This window comes from Euphorbia lathyris, chromosome 1 (genome assembly GCF_963576675.1).
Source record: "Euphorbia lathyris chromosome 1, ddEupLath1.1, whole genome shotgun sequence".
Taxonomy (NCBI): Eukaryota; Viridiplantae; Streptophyta; class Magnoliopsida; order Malpighiales; family Euphorbiaceae; genus Euphorbia; species Euphorbia lathyris.
The window spans coordinates 132,731,675-132,759,288 of NC_088910.1; the positions used below are offsets into that span (position 1 = coordinate 132,731,675).

The following is a 27,614-nucleotide window of genomic DNA, read 5'->3' on the forward strand; positions in this document are numbered from 1 at the left end:
TAATTAAAAAATGCACGTTGCAAAAAAGTTTGGGGGTGCAACACGAGGACTTCCCAAGAGGTCACCCATCTTAGTACTACTCTCGTCCAAGCACGTTTAACTTCGGAGTTCTGATGGGATCCGGTGCATTAGTGCTGGTATGATCGCACCCATCATCCCATGCAAAAACTAAGCATATATTCCATACTGGGCGCCCCTTTCTCCCGTATGCTCATCCTTCACGTGCATGCACAAGCCCCCGGACCCCAAACACTGACCCCCGCCTCGAAAACGTGCACGCCATGGTGAAAAAAAAAATTAAATAATTAAAAAATGCACGTTGCAAAAAAGTTTGGGCCCGCCTCGAAAACGTGCACGCCATGGTGAAAAAAAAATTAAATAATTAAAAAATGCACGTTGCAAAAAAGTTTGGGGGTGCAACACGAGGACTTCCCAAGAGGTGACCCATCTTAGTACTGCTCTCGCCCAAACACGTTTAACTTCGGAGTTCTGATGGGATCCGGTGCATTAGTGCTGGTATGATCGCACCCGTCATCTCATGCAAAAACTAAGCATATATTCCATACTGGGCGCCCCTTTCTCCCGTATGCTCATCCTTCACGTGCATGCACAAGCCCCCGGACCCCAAACACTGACCCCCGCCTCGTAAACGTGCACGCCATGGTGAAAAAAAAAATTAAATAATTAAAAAATGCACGTTGCAAAAAAGTTTGGGGGTGCAACACGAGGACTTCCCAAGAGGTCACCCATCTTAGTACTACTCTCGCCCAAGCACGTTTAGCTTCGGAGTTCTGATGGGATCCGGTGCATTAGTGCTGGTATGATCGCACCCGTCATCCCATGCAAAAACTAAGCATATATTCCATACTGGGCGCCCCTTTCTCCCGTATGCTCATCCTTCACGTGCATGCACAAGCCCCCGGACCCCAAACACTGACCCCCGCCTCGAAAACGTGCACGCCATGGTGAAAAAAAAAATTAAATAATTAAAAAATGCACGTTGCAAAAAAGTTTGGGCCCGCCTCGAAAACGTGCACGCCATGGTGAAAAAAAAATTAAATAATTAAAAAATGCACGTTGCAAAAAAGTTTGGGGGTGCAACACGAGGACTTCCCAAGAGGTCACCCATCTTAGTACTGCTCTCGCCCAAACACGTTTAACTTCGGAGTTCTGATGGGATCCGGTGCATTAGTGCTGGTATGATCGCACCCGTCATCTCATGCAAAAACTAAGCATATATTCCATACTGGGCGCCCCTTTCTCCCGTATGCTCATCCTTCACGTGCATGCACAAGCCCCCGGACCCCAAACACTGACCCCCGCCTCGTAAACGTGCACGCCATGGTGAAAAAAAAAATTAAATAATTAAAAAATGCACGTTGCAAAAAAGTTTGGGGGTGCAACACGAGGACTTCCCAAGAGGTCACCCATCTTAGTACTACTCTCGCCCAAGCACGTTTAGCTTCGGAGTTCTGATGGGATCCGGTGCATTAGTGCTGGTATGATCGCACCCGTCATCCCATGCAAAAACTAAGCATATATTCCATACTGGGCGCCCCTTTCTCCCGTATGCTCATCCTTCACGTGCATGCACAAGCCCCCGGACCCCAAACACTGACCCCCGCCTCGAAAACGTGCACGCCATGGTGAAAAAAAAAATTACATAATTAAAAAATGCACGTTGCAAAAAAGTTTGGGCCCGCCTCGAAAACGTGCACGCCATGGTGAAAAAAAAATTAAATAATTAAAAAATGCACGTTGCGAAAAAGTTTGGGGGTGCAACACGAGAACTTCCCAAGAGGTCACCCATCTTAGTACTACTCTCGCCCAGGCACGTTTAACTTCGGAGTTCTGATGGGATCCGGTGCATTAGTGCTGGTATGATCACACCCGTCATCCCATGCAAAAACTAAGCATATATTCCATACTGGGCGCCCCTTTCTCCCGTATGCTCATCCTTCACGTGCATGCACAAGCCCCCGGACCCCAAACACTGACCCCCGCCTCGTAAACGTGCACGCCATGGTGAAAAAAAAAATTAAATAATTAAAAAATGCACGTTGCAAAAAAGTTTGGGGGTGCAACACGAGGACTTCCTAAGAGGTCACCCATCTTAGTACTACTCTCGCCCGAGCACGTTTAACTTCGGAGTTCTGATGGGATCCGGTGCATTAGTGCTGGTATGATCGCACACGTCATCCCATGCAAAAACTAAGCATATATTCCATACGGGGCGCCCCTTTCTCCCGTATGCTCATCCTTCACGTGCATGCACAAGCCCCCGGACCCCAAACACTGACCCCCGCCTCGAAAACGTGCACGCCATGGTGAAAAAAAAAATTAAATAATTAAAAAATGCACGTTGCAAAAAAGTTTGGGCCCGCCTCGAAAACGTGCACGCCATGGTGAAAAAAAAATTAAATAATTAAAAAATGCACGTTGCAAAAAAGTTTGGGGGTGCAACACGAGGACTTCCCAAGAGGTCACCCATCTTAGTACTACTCTCGCCCAAGCACGTTTAACTTCGTAGTTTTGATGGGATCCGGTGCATTAGTGCTGGTATGATCGCACCCGTCATCCCATGCAAAAACTAAGCATATATTCCATACTGGGCGCCCCTTTCTCCAGTATGCTCATCCTTCACGTGCATGCACAAGCCCCCGGACCCCAAACACTGACCCCCGCCTCGTAAACGTGCACGCCATGGTGAAAAAAAAATTAAATAATTAAAAAATGCATGTTGCAAAAAAGTTTGGGGGTGCAACACGAGGACTTCCCAAGAGGTCACCCATCTTAGTACTACTCTCGCCCAAGCACGTTTAGCTTCGGAGTTCTGATGGGATCCGGTGCATTAGTGCTGGTATGATCGCACCCGTCATCCCATGCAAAAACTAAGCATATATTCCATACTGGGCGCCCCTTTCTCCCGTATGCTCATCCTTCACGTGCATGCACAAGCCCCCGGACCCCAAACACTGACCCCCACCTCGAAAACGTGCACGCCATGGTGAAAAAAAAAATTAAATAATTAAAAAATGCACGTTGCAAAAAAGTTTGGGCCCGCCTCGAAAACGTGCACGCCATGGTGAAAAAAAAATTAAATAATTAAAAAATGCACGTTGCAAAAAAGTTTGGGGGTGCAACACGAGGACTTCCCAAGAGGTCACCCATCTTAGTACTACTCTCGCCCAAGCACGTTTATCTTCGGAGTTCTGATGGGATCCGGTGCATTAGTGCTGGTATGATCGCACCCGTCATCCCATGCAAAAACTAAGCATATATTCCATACTGGGCGCCCCTTTCTCCCGTATGCTCATCCTTCACGTGCATGCACAAGCCGCCGGACCCCAAACACTGACCCCCGCCTCGAAAACGTGCACGCCATGGTGAAAAAAAAATTAAATAATTAAAAAATGCACGTTGCAAAAAAGTTTGGGCCCGCCTCGAAAACGTGCACGCCATGGTGAAAAAAAATTAAATAATTAAAAAATGCACGTTGCAAAAAAGTTTGGGGGTGCAACACGAGGACTTCCCAAGAGGTCACCCATCTTAGTACTACTCTCGCCCAAGCACGTTTAGCTTCGGAGTTCTGATGGGATCCGGTGCATTAGTGCTGGTATGATCGCACCCGTCATCCCATGCAAAAACTAAGCATATATTCCATACTGGGCGCCCCTTTCTCCAGTATGCTCATCCTTCACGTGCATGCACAAGCCCCCGGACCCCAAACACTGACCCCCGCCTCGTAAACGTGCACGCCATGGTGAAAAAAAAATTAAATAATTAAAAAATGCATGTTGCAAAAAAGTTTGGGGGTGCAACACGAGGACTTCCCAAGAGGTCACCCATCTTAGTACTACTCTCGCCCAAGCACGTTTAGCTTCGGAGTTCTGATGGGATCCGGTGCATTAGTGCTGGTATGATCGCACCCGTCATCCCATGCAAAAACTAAGCATATATTCCATACTGGGCGCCCCTTTCTCCCGTATGCTCATCCTTCACGTGCATGCACAAGCCCCCGGACCCCAAACACTGACCCCCACCTCGAAAACGTGCACGCCATGGTGAAAAAAAAAATTAAATAATTAAAAAATGCACGTTGCAAAAAAGTTTGGGCCCGCCTCGAAAACGTGCACGCCATGGTGAAAAAAAAATTAAATAATTAAAAAATGCACGTTGCAAAAAAGTTTGGGGGTGCAACACGAGGACTTCCCAAGAGGTCACCCATCTTAGTACTACTCTCGCCCAAGCACGTTTATCTTCGGAGTTCTGATGGGATCCGGTGCATTAGTGCTGGTATGATCGCACCCGTCATCCCATGCAAAAACTAAGCATATATTCCATACTGGGCGCCCCTTTCTCCCGTATGCTCATCCTTCACGTGCATGCACAAGCCGCCGGACCCCAAACACTGACCCCCGCCTCGAAAACGTGCACGCCATGGTGAAAAAAAAATTAAATAATTAAAAAATGCACGTTGCAAAAAAGTTTGGGCCCGCCTCGAAAACGTGCACGCCATGGTGAAAAAAAATTAAATAATTAAAAAATGCACGTTGCAAAAAAGTTTGGGGGTGCAACACGAGGACTTCCCAAGAGGTCACCCATCTTAGTACTACTCTCGCCCAAGCACGTTTACCTTCGGAGTTCTGATGGGATCCGGTGCATTAGTGCTGGTATGATCGCACCCGTCATCTCATGCAAAAACTAAGCATATATTCCATACTGGGCGCCCCTTTCTCCCGTATGCTCATCCTTCACGTGCATGCACAAGCCCCCGGACCCCAAACACTGACCACCGCCTCGTAAACGTGCACGCCTTGGTGAAAAAAAAAATTAAATAATTAAAAAATGCACGTTGCAAAAAAGTTTGGGGGTGCAACACGAGGACTTCCCAAGAGGTCACCCATCTTAGTACTACTCTCGCCCAAGCACGTTTAACTTCGGAGTTCTGATGGGATCCGGTGCATTAGTGCTGGTATGATCGCACCCGTCATCCCATGCAAAAACTAAGCATATATTCCATACTGGGCGCCCCTTTCTCCCGTATGCTCATCCTTCACGTGCATGCACAAGCCCCCGGACCCCAAACACTGACCCCCGCCTCGAAAACGAGGATTTGGTTACTTAAATACTATTATTTTGGGTCCAAAGATATGATTATCACATTCCACGAGCGTTTGCAGCTTTTGTATTTCACGTGTTTCTTCAATTGCAGACCGTGTCAGTAATTTGGGATTCTATTTTATAATTGGACAAGTTTGAGGGGTTATGTTTTACAATTGAAAGTTAGATGGGACACTTGCAAGATTTGGACAAGTTCAAGGGGTTATTTGTGTATTAGGCCAAAAAAAATAGCCCATGGGGGTGGGAGAGAAGTCTCCGTCACCATCCTATTATCACCTCTCAAGATTTATTTTTCCATCCTTACCTTATGAAGAAAGTTAATGACGATTCCCCGCTCCAATTGCAATTCTAAGAAGGAGGGGAGAAGAAGGATTTATCAAATAATAAGTCATGAATCAAAAATAAATATTTTGGATAGATCATCTCAAATATTAGCAAATAATAGGCCACAAAGTAAAAATTAATATTTTGGATAGGGTAAGTGGTAAATAGCGCTTTTAACCTAAATTTATAACTGTAAAACTATAACTACTTTAAAAAATTTGCATTGGTCAAATAATCCGCTCATGATGGATATAGAGCGGACTGGGATATGGAATTTGTAACACCCTGGTCTAATACCATGTAGATATTGTTCGCTCTGGCCCAATTCCAACACATTGGGCCTCACGGTTTTAAAACGCGTCTGCATGTATTGAATTCACATCTTACTAATAAGCCCCAATCACTCCCTCTCCATTTCCGATGTGGGATTCAGTTCATTCCTGTCCCCATCGCCATCCCTTAGGGTCGATCCTTGCTCAGGCCTTCTACCCCAGCGCCACCCACTCCAGACCGGGTCGTTACAGAATTGGTTTAATCCATCCAATTAATTATATAGACACTAGAGTCAGAGTCCTATAATGAAATTTTTATCTTAACCAAAGTGACTAAATAATATGAATCATATTATAACAACGAGATAATAATTTGGCATCTTCCGTCTCATAAATAAATAATAAATAAAACTACATATTTATTTTTTTACTTTTATCTACAATTATATATTCAGATTTTATCAACAAAATAATCATACCTAAATTAATTTATTAGTTCCTATATTTTGACAAAACATAATGTTTAGTCCCTGTATTTTCAAAAACATACAGTAAGGTCCCTAACATTTTTCTCGGTGAACTGTTTAGTTCTTCCATCTGTTTGTTATATTTTTTACCGTTTATGAATTCGGAAATGACTAAATTACCCTTTACTATTTATCAATCAAAAACAATTCACACCTCTATGTCTTTTTCTCACAACTCGCGCTCACAAAAAATGGAGAAATGATTGAATTCCTAACCCATAACCGAATCACTCATGCTCACTCTTCCTGTTTGAATTGAAGGTAGAAATTGACTCAAATCTCTCTCGCTTACTCTTCATGTTCGAATTGAAGGTGGAAAACCTCTTACTCTCAATGGTGAGTTTAATTTCCTCCATATTCTCAACTCATATTTACTGCCAACTGCTTCAGTGATGACGAAAGATGTTTCTGCTAATTTTGTTATTGTTGTAAACTTCACTGCCTTTCCCTTCCATTTCGTTACACTATTACTGAAATCCTGTGAAATTCCCAATTGGTTCATGCATAATAGTCTTATATATTTGATTTTATGGTAAAGGGTAGTTAAGGCATTACATTTTTATTTTAAATAGATTTTGACTCAAATCCAAATTGACTAATAGAATTTTCATGAGAGTCTAACGACAGGGACTAAACAGTTCACCGAGAAAAACAATAGGGACTAAACAGTTCATCGAGAAAAAGATTAGGAACCTTACCGTGTGTTTTTGAAAATACAGAGACTAAACATTGTGTTTTGTCAAAATATAGGAACTAATAAATTAATTACCCTTTGTTTTATTAAAAAGAACAAGTAAAAAAGATTAGAGCCAGCAAATCCCAACAAAGGTTTTGATTTATTACATCTTCTAATTATAGTAATTGTTAACAAAGACAGCAAATGCCAACCAACATTCTATAATTTAGAGATTCTTGCTTATTGAATATTCTAATTTAGCTTATTTACAAAACATTATTAGCAGAAAATTAATTTTAATTAATAAAAAGAGTTTTCATTTTCAATTTTGATTATGCACCTTTAAACAACTTAAAGAAAAAATAATTATGTTCCTTAATTGAAATTGGTGTATTAAGCCTTTAATCTTTTATTAGAGCACATTAAACCTATGATCTTTTTATTACTGTAAAAGTTAGTTTTCATAATAAAACTTGGTTAACATAATGTTTTCATTTTCCATTCATTTGAAATTTTTATTTTTAACAGTTCGAAACAATTTTTTAATATGTATAATATAGTTATAAAACGGTTAACCGACCGAATTAACCTTAATGGACTGGTTAACCGGCCACGTGCACCCCTACCTTTTTGTATGAGCTGACAAAAAAAATCCAATTTTTTATCGAATTTAAAAATATTAATCTCCAATAGTATTATTAAATTATAAAAAAATATGATTTTTTTTTTTAGAATTTGCCGATGTTAGAGGTAATATTGCACCATTTAAAACGTTATCTTATAATAGGATTAATTTAAAAACTAAAAATGGAGCTGCAGGGAATCGAACCCTGTACCTCTCGCATGCAAAGCGAGCGCTCTACCATATGAGCTACAACCCCATGTTCTGTTGGATTAATTTTTTATATATAGGAATTATAAGTTGTATATGAACCAAGAACAATTCACATAAAAATAAGGAAAAATTATAAAACTGGGTTAAATGGAGGCTTATTTATATATTTAACCCATTTACTCAACCTACTACATATCTAGACTGTTTTTGTGTGACTTTCCCATAATACCCTCAATATTTACGGCGCGGTTGTCTCCCTCCCGTCTGACTTCGCAGATTCTAGCATATGCGAAGCTAATTTTTGGTTTAGTTGATGATTTTAATTAGCATATGCGAAGTCTGGTTGTGTTTTTAACAAAATTCGCTAAGTGATATATAACAAAAAATGCCAAACAACAACGAATTCTAACATTAAAATCATAACATTATCAAAATTTACAACAAGATTGCCACAATAAACTCCTAACAAATCACCTCAAAGTGAACTTGACTAATCTGGACGAAAATTTCTCCCTAGACTGGAAGTCCAGACTTTTTGGGATGATAAATGGAAGTCCAGACTTTTTTGGGATGGACGTTTCCCATGGTGCACACCAAGATTGACACAATCTCTCCTAACGAATCACTTTAAAGTGAATGTGCCAATATCTTGAGGGAAGTTAATCCCTATACAAGAAGGAAAGTCATCTCCTCTACACCCTAATACGTCACCTTCCAGAAAGGGATGTTATGTATTCAATCACCTTCAGAAAAAATTAATCGTGTTAGGTAGGAAAAATGACGATTTGGCTTCGCGAAATGAGGATTAGCGAAGCATGCGAATGTAAATGTGCAGGGAAGAGGATGATTTTACTTAGTGAATCGATGTTTTCGCAAAGTCTGCGAGATCTGAAATGTGACGATCTACGTCGCATATTGATGCTTTCGCGAAGTCTGCAAGTGAAATCATGAACTTTTCTACTCGCAGACTTCGCAGAATAATCGATTCGTGAAGTAGATCGTCACATTTCAGGCTCTTTCTCATCGCAGATCTTCGTGAAATCATCGACTATGCGGAGTGATTTTATGGAAAAACGCAGAGAAAACAGTGGATACTTACATTTTTCGCGCCTTTCACACTTAAAAGCGACAATAACAATATGATAAACTGGGAAAAACGATGGAAATAACGTAGAATAACCATTTCTTTGATGGTAACAAGAAGAAAGAAACCAAGTAACGAGCAGGAATAGGAAAATGAAGAACCATGGCTTCATTTTCTAGGATTAGGAAGATGAAGAATCAAGAGATGAAGAGAGGAAGAAGAGAAATACATGGTGATTTGGAGAAATGGTGCAGATTTCGTGCCATTTAAAGAAAGATAGGAAGATCAAAAGTCTGGAAATCATTAATGGAAGAGCTACCAACCGTTTCGCGTAACCAAAGAGAAGGGGGGCGTGACCGTTCGCGTAAGGGGGAAGAATGAAAGGTTAGGGGTATTATGGGAAAGTTACATAAAAACAGTCTAGATATGTAGTAGGTTGAATAAATGAGTTAAATATGTAAATGAGACTCCCATTTGACCCAGTTTTGTAATTTTTCCTAAAAATAACCATATTATCTTCTTTTTTTCCAGTTTTCTTTTTCTTCCTACTTCATCAGTCGAAGCTTCTCGAGCTATTCACCGATTGAATGAAAAGAAAATTGTTGATGGTAATGGTGATGGTCATTAAAGGAAACTGAAACTCTAATAGTATTACTAAATTAAAAAAAAAATTGGAGCTGCAGGGAATCGAACCCCGTGCCTCTCACATGCAAAGCGAGCACTCTACCATATGAGCTAAAACCCCATCATTAGATTAATTTTTTATATATAGGAATTATAAATTATACATGAATTAGGCATGTTTAAAGGCCGATTGACCCATCCAAGTTCGTCCTTTATGGATTGGGTTTGAACATTTATATTTTATAGGGAAAATTACACAGAAATTCATCTTTTAAAAACTATTTACAATTATATCAAGTCATAATTTTGAATTATATCAAATTAGTAAAATCAGTACTTTTAATATATTTTAAGAATTATGATTTATAAATTAGAAGTCTAAATTATATTTTCTAGAGTTTATGATTTAAGAATTTGAGTCTATAATTTTTAAATTATGGTGTAAAATCATAATATATAGAAAATAATAACATATTAAGGATTAAATTTGGTGATATGATTTAGTTATAATTTTGTACTTAATTATGATATTTATGTATTTGACCCTATTTTATATTTGGCCTGATTCGGTTCAAATCTATTCAAGCCCATATATAAATGGGTTGGGTTTAGAATTTATCTCAAAGTCGGAACTGACACAATGATCATAATTGGTTTAAATATTCACAAATGTCTCATATTTTGAAAATAATTTATCAAAATGTAATTTAAAACTGAAACTAACATATAGTCGTAAAAATATGTTTTTTAAATAATAAAAAATTATACTTAAGATATTTAATACAGTTACAAAAAAAATGTTAAATGCTAAAAATGTAAAAACTGTTTCAATTTATCGACAAACTTGTTTGCAAGATCTGATATGACAATTATATAACAGTCAACTAACCTTTCAGTAATTTAAGAATAAAATTGATCTTATAAGATCAAATTTAAACTATTTCATACGTTACAATCACATCTGCACTTTCTAATTTAAAATTCATCCTTATTCTTAAATAAAACTACATATTCTATAATTAATTATTATATTAATATTTTATCAATAAAATAATAATATATTTTATTAAAAAGAACAAGTAAAAAAGATTAGAGAGAGGTCGACATCCAATAAATCCGTTTCGATGTTTAAGTTAGTAAAGGTTGAAATAGGATTGAAGATAATCAGAGTATTAATAATTATTGTGTTTACATACCTCATATGGATCATATACCTTTCCTATTTATGATCATCGTCATTCTAGTAATTTACCCTAATGTGTCATTGGACACATGTCAACCTTCAGCTGGCTCTATCAATCTCACACTGTAAGGCCGTCAGGTGGTGCACTCTGTCACATAGCAAGCATGTTGACAGGTGTCCTCGTTTCATTGAATCTCAGGCCCTCTGACCTTTGAAGTGTCAGGCGACGCTAGTCTTTGTCTTTGTCCTTTGGACAACCGTTTAATTTGATCCAACGTTTGTTATTTCTTAACCATATGATTACTGGAACGAGCAGTAGGGATTCTCCATGTAACTGAAAGGTACCGTTCGCATTTTTAAGGGATATTTTTTTCCAGATCGGACGGTTCTAGAAATCTTCTGCATCTGAGGGTGATATTAATTTACGTGTAAATGATATTTTTATAAAATATTTCTTAAGTTATCGCTCCGAAAATTAATTTTCAATATCACTATTTTCAATTAAGGTTTCTGCTTATTCAGGTTATTCCAATATTCTAAATGAGCTAATTTATAAAACATTATTAGAAGAAATTAATTTTAATTAACAAAATCAGTTTCTATTTTTAATTTTGATTATGTACCTTAAAAAACTTAAGAAAAAATGATTATGTTCTTTAATTGAAATTGGGCAATATATAACCGTCGGCAAAAAGTATTATTAGACTCCTGATCTTTCATTTTTTAGTTTATTAAGTCTTTGATCTTTTATTCAGATACATTAAGCCCCTGATCATTTATTTTTTGCTTCATTAAGCCATTGATGACCAAAAAAAGTAATTTCGAACATAAAATTCGGTTAACAGACTGTTATTAATTGCACTTACATTCAAAATTTGTATTTTTTATTGTTTGAAAGTAGTTTTGGATGTGTAATGTGGCTGTAGAAAAACTGTAAAAACCTTAATTTAAACTGTAAAAAATACTTTTTTTAATAATTTCAAATACAGATGGAGTTAATAACATATTTTTAACAGAATTAGATGTTCATAACTTACTAATTTGGTCATAAAGGGCTTAATGAGATAAAAATAAATAAATGATCAGGGGCTTCATGTATCCAAATAAATGATCAAGGGCTTAATGAACCAAAAAATAAAAGATCAGGGACCTAATGATGCTTTTTGCCTATAACCGCCCCCCTAGATTTTGGGCCTTGGCTGAATTCTGTTTGGGCCTATTCAAGAAAAACCAAGCCCATATGATATTAGTTTAAAAAGTAGATTAAATTTAGAGATAAGGTACAAAATTGTCTCAAACGTTGATAACTAGGAGCAATTATTCTCCTAACGTCTAAAATTGTATAATTTTATCCCTAATCTAGGCAGGTAAGAGCAATTTTATCGTAATATTGATAATTTGGGTTAATTTGAGAAGTAATTCATCAAATAGTCTTTCCAGTCACGAATTATGTCATTCACACTTCATATATTTATCATTTTTATCACTATTTAGTAATATATCACAATTACTGGAATAGACGTGAAAAAATAAAAATAAAATTAAAAAATTATACCTTTTTTTTTGTAAGAGTTGACAAAAAAATATTAATCTCAAATAGTATTATTAAATTACAAAAAAAAATGAAATCTTTTTTTTTAGAATTACAAAAAAAAAATGAAATCTTTTTTTTAGAATTTGCCAACGTTAAAGGTAATATTGCACCTTTAAAAAAAAAGCTGCAGGGAATCGAACCCTGTGCCTCTCGCATGCAAAGCGAGCGCTCTACCATATGAGCTACAACCCCATGTTTTGTTGGATTAATTATATATATATATGAATTATAAGTTGTATATGGATTAGGCATGTTTAAAGGCCGGTTGGCACGTCCAAGTTCATCCTTTATGGATTGGACTTGAACATGTATATTTTATATTTGGTCCAATCCGGTCCAAATCCATTCAAGCCCATTGGGTTTGGGATTTATATCAAAGTCGGAACCCGACACAAGGATCATAATTGGTCTAAATATTGATAAGTGTCTCATACTTGAAAAGAATTTCTCAAAATGTCAAATTCATGCAATTTAAAACCAACATGATAATCCTGAAGCAATTTAATTGGTCTAAATATTCATCTACTCTTGTTCAAGGTGCTACAAATGTTCTCTAGATCGATTTTTACATTCTAATTTTTCTTTTTATTGAAATTCATGGTAAAAAAATCTGGAAAATATCATTATCAATTTAATTGCGTTCCATATATCCCCTGTTTTATTGTGAGAATAACCACGAACTGAATAAGAACAATTCAAATAGAAATATTTTTTAGGAGGTACATATTTAGCCATAACGTATGAAATAGTCAAAATTAAACCCCAACGTTTCCAAATAAGATAAATTTTAGCCATACGTTACCAAAAAGTTGAAAAGACTGACCTTCCAAACATCAATTATGCCTAAGATATTTAACACAGTTACAAAAAACATGTTAAATGCTAACAACTAAATCTTCTACGTACAAATGAATCACACAAAATAAAAGTCCCAAAAGTGTCTAAAATGTTTACTGTGTTTCTAATATAGTTACAAATAACAAAAAAAGAAACGATAAAAAGCATAATTAAGCCTCTAAACTTTGCATGTTTTAAAGTTCAAGCCCCTAAACAATTATTTTTCTACATTGGCCATTGATTCTGACATTCTGTTATGGATCAGATCCCTATTGAACTTTTCGTTGAGTTTGGGCTGCATACATTGTTAGAGTGATTCGGCATGTTGACATGGATAAATAAAAATAAGAGTTTTTTTTACAAGGAGAAATAAAAAACTTAAATGGAAAAAGAAATTATAGAAATTAATTTCCAATGAGCTCTTCCAAGCTCAATCTTCTCATCTCCAATTTCGCGATTTTCAACATTAGAATTGTCAAATCTATTTTATTTTCTCTCCTCTAATCAAGAAACTTATTTTTTATTTGTCCATATAGAAGTAAAAATGTCCAAGCCGGCAGGCTAAATCCCTTAACGACACTTGTCGTCCAAACTCGACATAAAAGTTAAATAAGAGTCTGATCCATAATAAAATCAATGGTCACGACACGGGTCCAATATTGAAAAATAATTGATTATAAGCTTGATCCTTAAAACAAATAAAGTTTAGGAGTAAATTTGTTTGAAAAGTTTGATGTGACAGTTATATAACACTCAATTAGCCTTTTTAAATTTTCACTAATTTAAGATTAAACTTGATCTTACTTAAAAATATTAAAGTCATATTTAAAAACATTAAAATCAAATTTGAACCCTTTCATACGTTACGATCAAATCTCCACTTTCTTTAAAAAAAAAAACCAGTTTAAAGTTGACCCTTATTCCTAAATAAAACTACATAGATATTTTTTTTTAATTTCCTATATTAATTATATATTCATATTTTATCAATAAAATAAGGGATAATATACTAGAATATGCTTATGATTTTTGAAGAAGTATCAATTTAGACTCCACGTATAAATTACATCAATATAGGCTTAATATTTAAAAAAGAGTAACAATTTAGGCCTCAATAACGGAACGCGACACGTCATTTATATTACTTGGTTAAGTTCGATCTCTTTTTTTTTTTGATAGAAATTGGGACAAGACAGAACTTAGGCGGGGTGAGCACCCGTGGCCCAAGAACTTAATGTAGTAATATAAATAACGTGTCACGTTCCATTATCGAGACCTAAATTGGTACATTTTTTTAAATGTTCAATTTATATTGGTGATATTTTATACGAATAAAATATTGGTGATATTTTATACGAATAAAATATCAATAAAATAATAATATATTTTATTAAAAAGAATAAGTAAAAAATATTAGAGCCAGCAAATCCCAACAAAAGTTTTGATTAATTGCATCTTCTAATTCTAGTAATTGTTAACAAAGACAGCAAATTCCAACCAACATTCTATAGTTTAGAGATTGTTGCTTATTGAATATTCTAATTTAGCTAATTTGCAAAACATTATTAACAGAAAATTAATTTTAATTAATAAAAAGAGTTTTCATTTTCAATTTTGATTATGCACCTTAAAAAACTTAATTGAAATTGGGTGATATATAACTATTCCTCTAGATTTTGGGCCATGATTGAATTCCTTTTTGGGCCCATGTAATACAAAAATAGATTAAATTAATAAAAAGAGAAATTTACATAAAAATTTACTTTTAAAAACTTATCTACAATTATGTCCAATAATATTTTAAATTATATCAAACTAATAAGATCATCACTTTGGTGGTGAAGCTCTTAGCCTAGTGGTTGAGAGCTTACCTATGCCTTGGGAGGTCATGGGTTCGAATCATATCCGGGTCTGGTGGGGATTTTTCTTTCTTCTTTAATGTAAGCGTATTGCGCAAATTTTTGAAAAAAAAAATCATCACTTTTAATATATTTTAAAAATTAAAGTTTATAAATTAAAAATATAAAATATATTTACTAAAGTTTAGAATTTATGAATTTAGATCAATTTTTCTTAAATTATAATATAAAATCATACTTTATGGAAAATAATGATATATTAAAATTAATTTTCATGAAATGATAAAATTGTAATTTTATAACTAATTATGATATTCATGTAAAATGGTCTTAAAAAAATCGTGATTAATTGTAAAAGGCAAAAAGCATCACGAGGTCTCTGATATTTCATTTTTGATGCATTAAGTTCTTAATCTTTTATTTAGACACATTCATCATATAATTTTTTTTCTGTCACATTAAGCCCTTGATGACCATAAAAGTTAGTTTTGATAATAAAACTCGGTTACAGAGTGTTTTTTTATTTCCCATGCATTTGAAATTTTATTTTTAACAGCCAGAAACAATTTTTAATATGTGCAATATAGTTATAGGAAAACTGTAATATGAGTTGCGTTTTTTAATTGAATTTGATATTAACAACTAATCAATTTGAGAAGCAAGAGCTTAATGTTACAAAAAAAAAAGATTAGAGGCTTAATGTGTCTAAATAAAAGATTAAGGATTTAACGCACACAAAAACGAAACATCATGGACCTCAGGATGTTTTTTGCCATTGTAAAATTACATGGAACCTCCTTTCTTAGCCTAAGATAAGAATAACATCAGGTTAGAGAAAGGTCGGCGTCCAACGAACCTGCTCCGATGCATAAGTTAATAAAAATTGAAGGAAGATTAAAGATAATCAAAGTATCAATCATTATTGTATTTAAATACCTCATAGGGATCATATACGTTTCCTATTTATAGTGTTTGTCAAGGGTAGTAATCGTCGTTCTAGGAATTTACTCTAATGAGCCATTGAACATGTGTCAGCCTTCGGTTGGCTCTACCAAGCTCAGACTGTGACGCTGTCAGATGCTGCACTATGCCATGTAGTAAGCATGTTGCCAAGTGTCCTCGTTTCATTGGATATGAGGCATTCAAACCTCTAAAGTATTATGCAGCGCACTCTAGCCATTACGTAACCGTTTAACTTGATCCAACGTTTGTTCCTTTTTAACCATACGATCACAGTGGAGATTCTTCCACGTAGCTGAAGGGTACCGTTTGCATCTTTAGAGAATATTCATTTTTTCAGATTAAACATTCCTGAAAATCTTCTAAATGAGTAACATTCCTGGAAATCTTCTAGATTCGAATGGATTGTGTTACCTTTTGGTTTGAAAAATGCACCCCAGATATTTCAACGACGAATGGATACGATATTTAGAAAATTAAATGACTTCTGTGTAGTTTATGTCGATGATATATTAATCTATAGCAATAATATAGCAGACCATTTACAGCACCTAGATGCATTTATAAAAACAGTACGACAACATGGAATCCTTTTATCTGAAAAGAAATCAGAAATCTTTAAAAATAAAATAGAATATTTAGGATATATAATAGATAGTGAAGGATTACAACTACAAGATCATATCGTAACTAGAATCGAAAATTTTAAAGAAAAATTAGATACTAAGAAAGAAGTCCAACAATTTCTAGGAATAATAAATTATGCATCAGATTATATAAAAGACTTACCAAAATTACGACAACCCTTGCAAGAGCTAATTAAGAAACATAAAGTATTTGAATGGACGACAACTCACACTGATACTATAAGAAAAATAAAAGAAGCAGTAAAAGTTCTCCCAAAATTAAGACTACCTAAAGATAATGATCAATTAGAATTATATACAGATGCTAGTGATATCGGGTGGGGAGCAGTACTCATCGCATATAGAAAAGAAGATATAGACAAAGAAACTCCTTTAATATGTGGCTATAGATCAGGAACTTGGAAACCCTCAGAGAAAAATTATCATATCAATGAAAAAGAATTACTAGCTGTTAAAAATGGAATTAAAGGATTTAGGTATCATTTGTTACCCATAGAATTTATCATAAGAACAGATAATACACAAGTAGGAGCATTTATCAGAAATAAAATAGATCCCCTACCAGAATTGAACAAAAGAAGGCATTGGCAAAGTTTTTTCAATTGCTATAATTTTGTTGTTAAACCTATCTCTGGAAAACGAAATATCTTAGCTGATTTTTTGAGCAGGAATGGAGATAATGATCCAGCGAATATCAGAAATCAGAAATCAGAACCGCCAGATGCTGGCAATGATCAGAAATCATGAGAACTTTCTGGACAACCTTGAGGAAGAACTCAAGAAACTCCAGTCTCAGAACAATCAGAATATACGAACCATGACTCCTAGATCATCTTATGAGTTGTTAGGAGATCTTCATAAGAAGCCAATTGAGCTGCCAACTTCATCTAGTGGACTCTCAGGAGCCACCACCTTGAACCATTCTAAGCTGATTAATCAGAACTCATCAGAAATCACAACCTCCCAGGTTATACAATTCCCTCCAGAAATGACAGAAGCATATAAGAATATCATGAAATTTTTTACATATAAGAAGAGTCAAACCGTATATAGAACCATTAAGATGACCAAATACCCTAGGTATATATGCTCAGAAGACTGCAGTCCAGATGTTGTTCAGAAACTATTTCGATATGGATTTCTAGACAAAGTCATGACTGATGAGAGCCTTAATAGTGTTTCAAAACTCCCATCTATCATACCCAGATCCATTGACGAACTTGGATTAAGATTTGGAAGAGGAATATTTTGTGTTCAAATTTTTGATGCTGCTATGGACTTAGAAGGGAAACCGATAATAATTGCTCAGATTTTTAAGACTGGTAGAAACACTAAGATTGATGTAGATAATTCCGACCATCAATGGGACATTCCATGCAAATTAGAAAATTTTAAATCTTGGTTAGGAGAAAAACGAACACATGGAATCCATACGATCAAATGTAGACTCGAAGACTATATTAGAAATAAAAAGGTGGCTATAATAGCCAGATCGAATCATGGAGAAGTTGAAGAAATGATAACTATCAACTATTTAATGGAAATGGGTGATGAAACGAGTCAACAAATTTTGATAGAAATGCATACGAAATTGATGGATAAGAAATATAAACATAGTTCAGATACATTAGCCCATTATGAATCTATATATGGCCCAAGAAAATCTTGTTTAATTAGAATTGAGCCCATAAGACCTGAGCCCATGAATATTGACTCCATAAGGCCCAAAGAAGAAGCCCATCCAAGAAAAGAGGAGGATCCATTTATTTAGAAAATGAGATAAAAATGGATAAGAAAAATAAGAAATATAAGAACGAGGTGTCAATACCTAAAGAAAAGGTGGCAATAAGATCAACACGTGGCAAGACATGAAGATATGAAGAGACATGTGTCCAAAGAAGAAGCATGAGGTGGAAACATTAGAGATTAGTGGCAAGATGTAAAGCTTGAGGTGGAAGAGCAAAATAAGAAGCATTCGACACGTGTAACCTAAAAGTTTGTACTTTTAACTTTTGTGATGATGTAATCTCCTTTTTGGTAATTTCACCTTTGATCTTCTACCTATATAAGGAGAAGACATATGATGTATGAGACATAACTTGCTTTGAGCAATAAAAGCTTTCTTTCTCTCTATATCCATGGCTTTTTAAACTTCCCCTTTTAGCATCCATAGTTGTTAACTACTTAAGTTTAACTTCCGTATAGCATATTAGTTTAAAAAGATCCAGAGTTATAAAGCAACAATAGTTAGCCTTCAGACGAATCCAAGAGGTGTGTAGAGATGCTGGAACACAGCCATAACCCATGATGATGATGAGAGGGTGTCAGGCAGAGTTCAGAAGTCTCCACTGAGGATTGCTTTGAAAGGTATACTAGAGTTCCTCTATAACTCTTGTTCTAATTAAATTAATTTGTTATCATTAGTTACACTTAAAGGTTTAATATATTATGGATGTTAAATTTCATTTAACAATGTTTACTTCAGCAGTCGTTTGTCTTCCTACCCTTTTTAGGGTCATAAGAGCGATCCTGCACACATTATACACATCAGAAAAAACGGTCCACATAAAATCAGGATATCAATCAACATATTAATTTATAATCAGTTGAAAGTCTTAGGATTATTGCTGAAAAACCATTAATTTATAATCAGGATATCAATCAACATATTATAAGTTGTAGAAGAGCATTACAAATTATGGAATTAAAAGATAGACAATTAGAAGTAGCACAAGGTGCTTTAGATGCTAAGCGTATTGAAAAGATAAAATTACAAAAAAGAGTTTTTGACTTAGAAGATGAAGTAAAACGATTAGAAGAAAAACATAGAGAGCAAGAAGAGACAATAGAAATTCAAAAACAAATAATTACTGAAAGTTACAGACATATTCAAGCTTTAATCAATGGAAGAGAATAAAGAAATAACAGAACAAACCCATACAGAAAATACTAATATCTACTATCAAATGGATACTTATGAAGGTGGTATAACTCAAACTTTAAGTTTTAAACCAGATATTTATCAGAAAATACAAGATGAAACTGAAGAGCTATCTGTAAATAAGATATTTAAAACAAAATGGTATAAAACAAAATACGGTATATAAATAAAATATGAACATACGACAACAACTTGATAAAAAAGAGAAAAAATTACAAATAATAAAAACTATTATGGCAGAGACAATCATAGAATCTCAAATAAAATATTTAGAAATTGAATCTAAACAACAGAGACTAGAATGTGAAATCAAACAATTAAACTCTTTATTAGAACCACCTAAGAAAGAATGGATCAAACTTGAAGACGGATGGATAAAAAGAATCTACAAAGATGAGTGATCCTAACCAAAAATTGGACCAAATATGGATAGAGATTGTAGCAAAAGAACAATTAAAGAATACTCTTAGTTTAATACAAGAAAACCATATTCAAATCCAAGAAATGATAACACATGAATTAACAAAACTGTGGAATACATCGGAAATACCAACGTTTAAGATAATTTTGGAAAAATTAAACATGTTAGTAGCTAATATAGACAAAAGAAAAAGACCCATAGAAGAAAGCAGTAGCATTACCTCAGGAGAAAATCTAAACATTACTATAACACAAACTAAAACTCCAGAAATAGTACCCATAGATGCTTGGAGACGAAGCAAGGACCCAATAATGATGGATATAAGTGAAATAAAACCTAAAATCCCTACAACCGTAAATAAAACCTTAGATCTGTTAACCGATTTACACAAAAAAGGACAATTCTAATCTAATGGCCGAACAAGAACATAGTGTAATAACATTTCTTAAAAATCACGCCCAAGAAATTATTGAAAAGGAAAAATACAAATATGAACCACTAAAAAACAGCAAACTCAAAGACAATGATGCTAAACCATCCAATGTAGACGTAAGCACCGAAGCCGAATACCTTCAATTAAAAATCGAAAAACAACATAAAGAAATCAAAGACCTACAAAAAGAAAACATAAAATTAGTCATAAATTCGAGTACAGAATGGGTCGAAAAATATAAAAAATATAAACACAAATTTAAAAATACTAAAAAAGAATTAAAAGAAACAAAGCTAGAATTAAAACAAACAAAAACAGAGCTAATCCACATTACAGATGAATTAAAAGAATTAAAGGAAGAAGTAAGAGTCTTAAGAACAATGGTTAAAGAAGTAAAAGGGAAAACTATTCACATCAGTAACAGTAGTAGTGATAGTTCAGATAGTGCAGATATTCAAAGTGAAAATAAACTAAAAATCATTGGGTATATAGAAGAAGAAAATAAAGATGAAACAAAATTAATAGAAGAAAATCATCAAATAATGAAAGCATTAGAACAAATGAAGAACATTAATGCAATAATAGAAGAAGAACTAGAAAGTGATATAGAAAACAACGAATACAACAACAAATACACTAGGTATGAAGAATCAGATATAGGATCAGAAAATATAGTAAACGAAGATGCCGATAATTATCCAGAAGAAGAAATGATAGACCCCAATTTAGACGTAGTAACTAAAAGAGTACCTACGATTCCACAACATATACCTATAGGCCAACAAGGAGACTTTAAAGAATTTATAGGATCTATGTCTCAAGGATTAAATCCAAATGGATATTTTTTAGACTTAGATAATGTCTATGATGAACAAGAAATAAGTAGACGAATAAATGATTGGAATTTAGGAATGTACATAGCCTTAATGAATTCATCTCACACTGAAAATTTAGATTATATGTATGACCTAATCTCTAAAACAATGATAGGAAAAGTAGGATTTTGGATGGAATCTATAACTCATCAGTTAAGACCACAAATAGAAGCTTGTGCTCATGATTGGAAATCAATGTTATTATTATTCGATATGGTATTAAAAAGAGAATTTTTAGGAGAAAGATGGTTAGTGGCTAGAGAAACAGTATTTGCTGAAAGAAAAGCTGAAATAATAATGAATTTGAATAACATGAAATGTTGTAAAATTAGTAAATTACCAGAATATACTATCAGTTTTACTAAGTTCTTTTATGAAGCTAGGTTTTTACCACAAGAAGGATTGATATACCAACAACTATATTATGACCACTTACCAAACCCATACAACGTAGAAGTTTCAAAAGAATATACTCAATTAGAACCAAAAGAAAATACATTAGGAGAAAGAATTAGAGTACTACGAGCTTATCTTATGCGAAAATGTGAAGAATATAGAGTTCAACAAAAGGTTAAAAAGGATAAGAAACTCGGGTTACGAGAAATATGTGGATTCACGGAAAAACGGTTAGTTTTTGGTTGTGATGATAAAATTAGGAGAAAATATAGACGATATACTCCTAATCGCACTTATAGACATAATCCGACATATAAGAAGTCTTATACTAACAAGTATGATAATGGACGATTTCGACGAAAACGATTTAGACGATATAAAAATAATCCCGAAAATCGGAACAGATTTAGATATAAACGAAAATTTAGGAAAAGACGAGAAAGACCACTAAGGGATAAAAATACTAAACTTACAGAATGTAAATGTTGGAATTGTAATGAGAAAGGACATTATGCTAATAAATGCCCTAAATTAAAACAAAAAGGTGTCAAATATATAGGAACAACAGAATTTATAATGAGTCTAGAACAAATAAGAGCCAGAGATGATAAATGGCATAAAGAAGATGAATTTTATATTACTGAAACAGAAGGTGAGAACTCAGAAGAATTAGAACCAATAGAATATGAAGATAGTGAAACTAATAACTAATGGTAGCCATATATGTAGAAGCACCGGTAGAATATAAACCTAATAAGATTATAAAACGCCGCATATTTATAGATAGTGGAGCTGATATATGTTTAGCGAAGCAAGATGTACTAGTTCCCCATAAATGGAAAAGATCTAAAGGACATAAGGTCAGAGTTACAGGATTTAATGAACAAATGAAAGAATTAGATATTATAGCCGAAAATATGAGATTAATACTTAACAAGACAATCTTTCGATTACCCATAATTTATCAAGAAAATAATATGAAACAACATATATTATTAGGAAATAATTTTCTTGATTTCTTTAAAGTCCAGCTAATCAAACCTGAAACCATAAGTCTTTTAACTCCTTGTAATAAATGGATTATCCTTAAGCGCGTCCTACCTTTATATCCACTCACAATACATAATATCAAAACAAACAGAGATACTAATTTAGAACTTTTAAAACAAAAATATTTAGACCATTTAAAGATCAACTTTGGAGAAAACCCTATAACGTTGTGGGAAAAAGAAAAGATATATGCTAAGATAGAACTCATAAACCCTAATGATGTTGTTCGCACTAGACCAATAAGATATAGTCCTGATGATCAAAAGGAATTTGAAATACAAATAAAAGAATTATTAGACTTAAAATTAATTCAAGAAAGTAAAAGCCCTCATAGTAGCCCGGCATTCTTAGTAAGAAAACATAGCGAACAAAAGAGAGGCAAAGCAAGAATGGTAATAGATTATCGAGAACTAAATAAGAAAACGATTTTTGATGGATATTTTTTACCTTATAAGAGAAATTTAATTAATAGATTATCAGGAAAAAAGTGGTTTAGTAAATTTGATTGTAAAAGTGGCTTTTGGCAAATTAAGCTTACTAAAGAATCAAGACCTTTAACAGCATTTAGTGCACCACAAGGACATTATGAATGGATTGTGTTACCTTTTGGTTTGAAAAATGCACCCCAGATATTTCAACGACGAATGGATACGATATTTAGAAAATTAAATGACTTCTGTGTAGTTTATGTCGATGATATATTAATCTATAGCAATAATATAGCAGACCATTTACAGCACCTAGATGCATTTATAAAAACAGTACGACAACATGGAATCCTTTTATCTGAAAAGAAATCAGAAATCTTTAAAAATAAAATAGAATATTTAGGATATATAATAGATAGTGAAGGATTACAACTACAAGATCATATCGTAACTAGAATCGAAAATTTTAAAGAAAAATTAGATACTAAGAAAGAAGTCCAACAATTTCTAGGAATAATAAATTATGCATCAGATTATATAAAAGACTTACCAAAATTACGACAACCCTTGCAAGAGCTAATTAAGAAACATAAAGTATTTGAATGGACGACAACTCACACTGATACTATAAGAAAAATAAAAGAAGCAGTAAAAGTTCTCCCAAAATTAAGACTACCTAAAGATAATGATCAATTAGAATTATATACAGATGCTAGTGATATCGGGTGGGGAGCAGTACTCATCGCATATAGAAAAGAAGATATAGACAAAGAAACTCCTTTAATATGTGGCTATAGATCAGGAACTTGGAAACCCTCAGAGAAAAATTATCATATCAATGAAAAAGAATTACTAGCTGTTAAAAATGGAATTAAAGGATTTAGGTATCATTTGTTACCCATAGAATTTATCATAAGAACAGATAATACACAAGTAGGAGCATTTATCAGAAATAAAATAGATCCCCTACCAGAATTGAACAAAAGAAGGCATTGGCAAAGTTTTTTCAATTGCTATAATTTTGTTGTTAAACCTATCTCTGGAAAACGAAATATCTTAGCTGATTTTTTGAGCAGGAATGGAGATAATGATCCAGCGAATATCAGAAATCAGAAATCAGAACCGCCAGATGCTGGCAATGATCAGAAATCATGAGAACTTTCTGGACAACCTTGAGGAAGAACTCAAGAAACTCCAGTCTCAGAACAATCAGAATATACGAACCATGACTCCTAGATCATCTTATGAGTTGTTAGGAGATCTTCATAAGAAGCCAATTGAGCTGCCAACTTCATCTAGTGGACTCTCAGGAGCCACCACCTTGAACCATTCTAAGCTGATTAATCAGAACTCATCAGAAATCACAACCTCCCAGGTTATACAATTCCCTCCAGAAATGACAGAAGCATATAAGAATATCATGAAATTTTTTACATATAAGAAGAGTCAAACCGTATATAGAACCATTAAGATGACCAAATACCCTAGGTATATATGCTCAGAAGACTGCAGTCCAGATGTTGTTCAGAAACTATTTCGATATGGATTTCTAGACAAAGTCATGACTGATGAGAGCCTTAATAGTGTTTCAAAACTCCCATCTATCATACCCAGATCCATTGACGAACTTGGATTAAGATTTGGAAGAGGAATATTTTGTGTTCAAATTTTTGATGCTGCTATGGACTTAGAAGGGAAACCGATAATAATTGCTCAGATTTTTAAGACTGGTAGAAACACTAAGATTGATGTAGATAATTCCGACCATCAATGGGACATTCCATGCAAATTAGAAAATTTTAAATCTTGGTTAGGAGAAAAACGAGCACATGGAATCCATACGATCAAATGTAGACTCGAAGACTATATTAGAAATAAAAAGGTGGCTATAATAGCCAGATCGAATCATGGAGAAGTTGAAGAAATGATAACTATCAACTATTTAATGGAAATGGGTGATGAAACGAGTCAACAAAGTTTGATAGAAATGCATACGAAATTGATGGATAAGAAATATAAACATAGTTCAGATACATTAGCCCATTATGAATCTATATATGGCCCAAGAAAATCTTGTTTAATTAGAATTGAGCCCATAAGACCTGAGCCCATGAATATTGACTCCATAAGGCCCAAAGAAGAAGCCCATCCAAGAAAAGAGGAGGATCCATTTATTTAGAAAATGAGATAAAAATGGATAAGAAAAATAAGAAATATAAGAACGAGGTGTCAATACCTAAAGAAAAGGTGGCAATAAGATCAACACGTGGCAAGACATGAAGATATGAAGAGACATGTGTCCAAAGAAGAAGCATGAGGTGGAAACATTAGAGATTAGTGGCAAGATGTAAAGCTTGAGGTGGAAGAGCAAAATAAGAAGCATTCGACACGTGTAACCTAAAAGTTTGTACTTTTAACTTTTGTGATGATGTAATCTCCTTTTTGGTAATTTCACCTTTGATCTTCTACCTATATAAGGAGAAGACATATGATGTATGAGACATAACTTGCTTTGAGCAATAAAAGCTTTCTTTCTCTCTATATCCATGGCTTTCTAAACTTCCCCTTTTAGCATCCATAGTTGTTAACTACTTAAGTTTAACTTCCGTATAGCATATTAGTTTAAAAAGATCCAGAGTTATAAAGCAACAATAGTTAGCCTTCAGACGAATCCAAGAGGTGTGTAGAGATGCTGGAACACAGCCATAACCCATGATGATGATGAGAGGGTGTCAGGCAGAGTTCAGAAGTCTCCACTGAGGATTGCTTTGAAAGGTATACTAGAGTTCCTCTATAACTCTTGTTCTAATTAAATTAATTTGTTATCATTAGTTACACTTAAAGGTTTAATATATTATGGATGTTAAATTTCATTTAACAATGTTTACTTCAGCAGTCGTTTGTCTTCCTACCCTTTTTAGGGTCATAAGAGCGATCCTGCACACATTATACACATCAGAAAAAACGGTCCACATAAAATGGTATCAGAGCTTTCAAAGGATCTCACAAATAGTTAGAACTTTTTGAAATCACTATGTCATCTTCATATACCAGTATGTTTGCATCACAGCTTAATATTCATAGGAAAGCAGTTGATAAAATTACAAGCGGCATAATTGAATTAGATTTAAGCAATAGTTTAGAAATTTCTATTCTATTAGGCAAATTAATTATATTATTAGAATATTACCAACATCTCCTTAATATAGGAACTAGTGATCTAAATAGGCATATAATGTTAATAAGAAAAGTAGAAATGATTAAATGCCTAATTAAAATCACAAATGCCTAATTAATTTCACATAAAATGGTATCAGAGCTTTCAAAGGATCTCACAAATAGTTAGAACTTTTTGAAATCACTATGTCATCTTCATATACCAGTATGTTTGCATCACAGCTTAATATTCATAGGAAAGCAGTTGATAAAATTACAAGCGGCATAATTGAATTAGATTTAAGCAATAGTTTAGAAATTTCTATTCTATTAGGCAAATTAATTATATTATTAGAATATTACCAACATCTCCTTAATATAGGAACTAGTGATCTAAATAGGCATATAATGTTAATAAGAAAAGTAGAAATGATTAAATGCCTAATTAATTTCACAATCGTGATTTTTCAGAATTATACACACTAGATAATGGATATACCAGTTGAAAGTCTTAGGATTATTGCTGAAAAACCATTAATTTATAATCAGGATATCAATCAACATATTATAAGTTGTAGAAGAGCATTACAAATTATGGAATTAAAAGATAGACAATTAGAAGTAGCACAAGGTGCTTTAGATGCTAAGCGTATTGAAAAGATAAAATTACAAAAAAGAGTTTTTGACTTAGAAGATGAAGTAAAACGATTAGAAGAAAAACATAGAGAGCAAGAAGAGACAATAGAAATTCAAAAACAAATAATTACTGAAAGTTACAGACATATTCAAGCTTTAACCAATGGAAGAGAATAAAGAAATAACAGAACAAACCCATACAGAAAATACTAATATCTACTATCAAATGGATACTTATGAAGGTGGTATAACTCAAACTTTAAGTTTTAAACCAGATATTTATCAGAAAATACAAGATGAAACTGAAGAGCTATCTGTAAATAAGATATTTAAAACAAAATGGTTTGAGAGAAATAAAAATATACGATATATTGTTCAGAAGCATGAGAATATTATAGATACAACTACTATAAATGGTAGAGCAAGGATAAATTTAATAACAAATGACGTAATAAAAAGAGAATTATCCAAATTATCACATAAAGAAGCAAAGAAATATAGGAATATTTACTTTGGAGGAATAGAATTCACTATAAAAGCATATTTTCAGAAAAATATCGATACTCCTATTCAAATATATGTATTAGATGATAGAATATTAGATAATATCCAAAATGCCTTAATAGCAGTAGTAAGAGGAAACTTAATTTATCAGAAACTTAAATTCACAATTCAACCAGATTTTAGTATCTCATTAGAAGATAAACATAAAGATCTAGCTTTAACACTCTA

At 33.8% G+C, this 27,614-nt stretch overlaps 17 non-coding genes across 17 annotated transcripts; all 17 read right to left on the minus strand.

Annotated features, from left to right (window-relative positions):
* Window positions 1–32: 32 nt before the first annotated feature.
* On the minus strand, window positions 33–151 carry LOC136212142 (5S ribosomal RNA). Its single transcript, XR_010679315.1, has one exon. It is a non-coding gene; the product is annotated as a 5S ribosomal RNA (ribosomal RNA).
* Window positions 152–411: 260 nt separating this feature from the next.
* On the minus strand, window positions 412–530 carry LOC136214778 (5S ribosomal RNA). Its single transcript, XR_010681850.1, has one exon. It is a non-coding gene; the product is annotated as a 5S ribosomal RNA (ribosomal RNA).
* A 183-nt stretch (window positions 531–713) lies between these two features.
* LOC136211751 (5S ribosomal RNA) lies at window positions 714–832 on the minus strand. Its single transcript, XR_010678942.1, has one exon. It is a non-coding gene; the product is annotated as a 5S ribosomal RNA (ribosomal RNA).
* A 260-nt stretch (window positions 833–1,092) lies between these two features.
* LOC136213818 (5S ribosomal RNA) lies at window positions 1,093–1,211 on the minus strand. Its single transcript, XR_010680919.1, has one exon. It is a non-coding gene; the product is annotated as a 5S ribosomal RNA (ribosomal RNA).
* A 183-nt stretch (window positions 1,212–1,394) lies between these two features.
* LOC136211752 (5S ribosomal RNA) lies at window positions 1,395–1,513 on the minus strand. The gene has a single exon (XR_010678943.1). It is a non-coding gene; the product is annotated as a 5S ribosomal RNA (ribosomal RNA).
* Window positions 1,514–1,773: 260 nt separating this feature from the next.
* On the minus strand, window positions 1,774–1,892 carry LOC136212011 (5S ribosomal RNA). Its single transcript, XR_010679190.1, has one exon. It is a non-coding gene; the product is annotated as a 5S ribosomal RNA (ribosomal RNA).
* A 183-nt stretch (window positions 1,893–2,075) lies between these two features.
* LOC136214194 (5S ribosomal RNA) lies at window positions 2,076–2,194 on the minus strand. The gene has a single exon (XR_010681291.1). It is a non-coding gene; the product is annotated as a 5S ribosomal RNA (ribosomal RNA).
* A 260-nt stretch (window positions 2,195–2,454) lies between these two features.
* On the minus strand, window positions 2,455–2,573 carry LOC136215489 (5S ribosomal RNA). The gene has a single exon (XR_010682529.1). It is a non-coding gene; the product is annotated as a 5S ribosomal RNA (ribosomal RNA).
* A 182-nt stretch (window positions 2,574–2,755) lies between these two features.
* On the minus strand, window positions 2,756–2,874 carry LOC136211753 (5S ribosomal RNA). The gene has a single exon (XR_010678944.1). It is a non-coding gene; the product is annotated as a 5S ribosomal RNA (ribosomal RNA).
* Window positions 2,875–3,134: 260 nt separating this feature from the next.
* On the minus strand, window positions 3,135–3,253 carry LOC136212938 (5S ribosomal RNA). Its single transcript, XR_010680076.1, has one exon. It is a non-coding gene; the product is annotated as a 5S ribosomal RNA (ribosomal RNA).
* A 258-nt stretch (window positions 3,254–3,511) lies between these two features.
* On the minus strand, window positions 3,512–3,630 carry LOC136211754 (5S ribosomal RNA). The gene has a single exon (XR_010678945.1). It is a non-coding gene; the product is annotated as a 5S ribosomal RNA (ribosomal RNA).
* Window positions 3,631–3,812: 182 nt separating this feature from the next.
* On the minus strand, window positions 3,813–3,931 carry LOC136211756 (5S ribosomal RNA). Its single transcript, XR_010678947.1, has one exon. It is a non-coding gene; the product is annotated as a 5S ribosomal RNA (ribosomal RNA).
* Window positions 3,932–4,191: 260 nt separating this feature from the next.
* Window positions 4,192–4,310, minus strand: LOC136212939 (5S ribosomal RNA). Its single transcript, XR_010680077.1, has one exon. It is a non-coding gene; the product is annotated as a 5S ribosomal RNA (ribosomal RNA).
* A 258-nt stretch (window positions 4,311–4,568) lies between these two features.
* LOC136213226 (5S ribosomal RNA) lies at window positions 4,569–4,687 on the minus strand. The gene has a single exon (XR_010680350.1). It is a non-coding gene; the product is annotated as a 5S ribosomal RNA (ribosomal RNA).
* Window positions 4,688–4,870: 183 nt separating this feature from the next.
* Window positions 4,871–4,989, minus strand: LOC136211414 (5S ribosomal RNA). Its single transcript, XR_010678616.1, has one exon. It is a non-coding gene; the product is annotated as a 5S ribosomal RNA (ribosomal RNA).
* A 2,742-nt stretch (window positions 4,990–7,731) lies between these two features.
* Window positions 7,732–7,804, minus strand: TRNAA-UGC (transfer RNA alanine (anticodon UGC)). Its single transcript has one exon. It is a non-coding gene; the product is annotated as a tRNA-Ala (tRNA).
* Window positions 7,805–12,362: 4,558 nt separating this feature from the next.
* TRNAA-UGC (transfer RNA alanine (anticodon UGC)) lies at window positions 12,363–12,435 on the minus strand. The gene has a single exon. It is a non-coding gene; the product is annotated as a tRNA-Ala (tRNA).
* Between the last annotated feature and the right edge of the window lie 15,179 nt (window positions 12,436–27,614).